A 4,044-nucleotide genomic window follows, 5' to 3' on the forward strand; every position below is an offset into this window, starting at 1 on the left:
CCAACATTATGTTTGTAAATCAACTATGTATGTACTTTCCTGAATAAAATTTACTTTACTTACTTACAGGAGTGTAAACTCGCCAGTCTAATCTGACATATAGGAACACGCCCCGAAACTCTGGGGGTACTGAGCAAGGATACAGGTTACTTCTGCCTTACTTCAGCCACGTAATAAAACGGCCAATAAGCCTACTAGAAAAAAAACAGTTATAGATTTGCACAAGTAAATTCATTAATTCGCTTAACACACTCATTAAACTTAATGTATGCTTATTCGTTTTGTTTCTTTGTTTTAATATACTTTAAACATAAATTAGTAATGTTCCCCAGATAAGCTCACACCATGTCCTAACAGTCACAATCTTTATCTTAACTGCTAACAGCCCTTGCGTTGTCTTTCAACGTCCGTTGTTGTTGTTGTTATAGATTCAGCTACTCGGAACAAGTTCCTAGTAGCACGGGCTATGGTGAGCCCGTAACTTACCTGGCACAGGATCGGTGCTAGTTTTCAGCGTGCACAATCCTCTAATTATAAATCTAGTGGGCATCTCGCCTCCACCACACCTGCATTACATAATCAACAGCACGTCTCTTTATCCACATGATACATATCTGACCAAAATATTACCACCAAGATTGTAAATAATTTATTAAATACAGGCATCGTCTTAAATACTCCAAACTAGTCAATAAACACTTGTAACAAAAGTAATATTATCCATTCCATTGTTAATATGGAAGGATATTGTGAGCGTCGGGCAGCAAGTGATTCCTTCCCAGCCTCCAGAACGGGTACTAGGCTAGCCTACACCCAACATGTACATGCATACCTTTCCTCACCATAATCAAAACGTTGTACTTTTATAAATATAAAAAAAGCATCTTGCTGGCAATATATACAATATTGTAATTAAAATACTTATACAGCATCATGATAATTCTATAATATACTAAACTTCAACATGAACGTGTCAATACATGGGTAATAAACACAATATTTCAAGTCTGAAAACCGTGAAGCTGTAGGGGGGGGGGGGAATTTATATAATACTACATAGTTATGATCTAGTGATATCACTGGGTCATAAGAGAGAGATTGGTGTCTGTTATCCTCGGAAGGGGGGGGGGTGTCTGTTATCCTCAGAAGGGGGGGGGGTGTCTGTTATCCTCAGGAGGGGGGGGGGGATTTATGCGAGGATGGGAAGCCTCGCATCACCCAAGGTTCATGAAGACCAATATAGGCAGGGAAGAGTGCTGACTCAGGGAGCTGGCTATTTATATATGATGTGCACAATACTGCAACCTTTCCTAGGCCAAGTACACTAAATATATTTATTAAATTAGACTTAAATTTAGTATAATAAGCCTAGGATTCCTTATTTACGCCTATAATATAGTGAGGTTGTTGTAGTTTTTGTTATACCCTTTAGTATACAAATTGAACAAAACTGTTCTCATTGTTAATGTTAATTCAGTTAACTTGTGTGTCGTCTCTGGCACATGGCTTGACCTGCACTCTGGATGGGTTTTGGATCATAATCACAAAGAAATTACGGTACTCTAATTATTACAAATAGGTTGCATTTGTAACAAATTGATCTTTTCCGTTATAAATGAAACCTATTCGGTGAGGGTACAGATTGAAGGATACCGGTTACAGTGTTGTCAAGGTAGATGACGAACTGTGAGGGCGGGCTGGGGCCGGACTGGGGCCGGACTGGGGGCAGGCTGGGGCCGGACTGGGGCCGGACTGGGGGGCGGGCTGGGGCCGGACTGGGGGGCGGGCTGGGGCTGCACAAAGGGATGGGCAGGATTGGCGACGGAGACCCGGGAAGCCAACACACACACGCCGCCTTTGAGGTCTTTCACTCCCTCTGCTTGTCACCCACCACTTCCAGTCCCGTCGTCTGGTTATTGGCATTGGCCAATAACATGATAATTATACTAAATCATTGCCAAGTCTATTCTGATGGCAGTGTCGGTCTAATAACACTGTGTTCATTTATTATACTGCCTTGCATATTTCCGCCCCAGCCTGTGATATGCGCTGAGATTCCGAACACTCTGAAAGGGGTAAATAAGCTAAATAACATAATGTTAATAATGTCGTAATGATTAGCCAATCACTATAACAGATGTTTTAAGAATTAAGTGCTGGCACAACAGTTTTTAAGCTGATTTTCCCACAGTAAGGAAAATAAGCTTTTCGGCTTATTGTCCTACAGTACCCATATTCCTTGATTATTGGTATAAGATGTGTTCCATAGATATACCACATGACTTTCAAGTTTTCTCCGTGAGCCCTAAACCCAGTATAGTTACTTTAATTCTAGACTCAACCTTCGGGGCAGGTCTTTAATGATGATGGTATCGCTGAGGTCACCTTGAGCCATTAGTGTTTTTCAGGCAGCCTTTTAAGTGTAAATTATCTCGCACAGGTCATTTTTATATCTTAGGTAAGTTACATCTCTTAATGTAAAGTACATATTATAGACAAACTAGACTCGGCGAGGTGCACCACGACATACCTGCGTCTCCTGCATACAGTCACGCCGTAAGTAAATATGGGAGATACGGAAGATTACTGAAGTGGGTGAGCTTCGTACTCTCTGCCCAGGAGGCGAGAGCCTGAGCCCTGGCAGCGGAGGACCCCCTTCACCCTAAGGCTGGCCTTCGCCTTCATAGAGAGGCATTAATTCACAGTGTGTGTAGGCGGCAAACTCTCTTACGTTAACTCATTATTTTTTCTCCGTTCAGGGTTTACACGAGGTTTTTGAGGAGGCGTCGAACATCCCCTGTGCTCCCCTTCCCACAAGCGCCGCGTCCTGTGTTTGTAAATATAAAACACGTGTTACGCATCAGGAAAATTTGCAAGTATAATCGAGTCGTGTTTTGTTGCAAGGCTAATTATGTCTTGTTTGCAACACCAATATCTGTTGATGAAGCTGTAGTGTAAGTCTTATTGTCTTAGTCTTTTCAAGTTTTTCAGCTCCTTAAAGTCAGCCAAGGGAGAAGAAGATCCTCTGAAGCATTTAACACATTCTTGATGTTCTGAGAATTTTCATCAAGAAAATTAATGTTTAGTTAAAAAACAGCTTAAGTAAATAATCAACATGAAAATATTTTGCTAACATAAGGTTCATTGTATGAATATTTTCACAAATTATTTAACAGGTTTTACACATTAATATAATATAATATATATACTGTATATATATATATATATGCGCTAAGTACTGGATACGCTAAGGTGCATGGAGCCCTGGCTGTCTGGGTTCGAATCCTTCAGGAGTGAGGAGTTTTCAGATATATATACATAGCAGAGAGAGCCCCGTAATCTATTGAACCGTAACTCTGGTATCTTTGCCAGCCGACCAGATGGAATCACACTGCGCCCTTGGAAGGGTGGCAGACAGTTGGCGTGGGACTATACTTGCTGGTCCACCCTGGCAACCACATATATCAACCTCTTTGCCGGCCAAGCAGGAGCCGCGGCGACACACAGAAAGAGACAAGTCAACCAAGTACATAGAAATATATCACCGGTACAACTTCGTTCCAATAGGATTTGAGACCGTAGGTCCATGGAGAGAGAGCCCAGAAAGTTTCTTAAAGATCTTGGTTCCAGGCTCATTGACTCTACAAGATACCCTAAAGCGGCAAGTTTTCTCTCCAACCTCTTCAGTGTAGCTATCCAGAGGAGGAATGCCCGCTGCATCCTCAATTCCTGAACGGCGTCGGAGGAGTTCAAAGAAATCTACAGCCTCTAGGAAACAAACTTCCCCTTATTTCCTCTTAATGTTTTCTTTTTGTAAACAATCAGATATGTAAGTGTATAAAAAGGGGGGGGAGTAGGAAAAGTGAACACTCATATTTATTCTGAGTTAAATAGCAAGTTTAAGAACGCTATCACCGTAGGCCAGAATGTGGGCGGGTCGACTGTAAAATCCTGGTTGGGCTCCAGTTCGAGGCCTCCAGAACCTTACAGTGAATTCAGTAGAGTTCCGGGTTGGTCGGCTTTTGTACCATCGTACAAAGACGA

This window comes from Procambarus clarkii, chromosome 21 (assembly GCF_040958095.1).
Source record: "Procambarus clarkii isolate CNS0578487 chromosome 21, FALCON_Pclarkii_2.0, whole genome shotgun sequence".
NCBI classification, from domain to species: domain Eukaryota; kingdom Metazoa; phylum Arthropoda; class Malacostraca; order Decapoda; family Cambaridae; genus Procambarus; species Procambarus clarkii.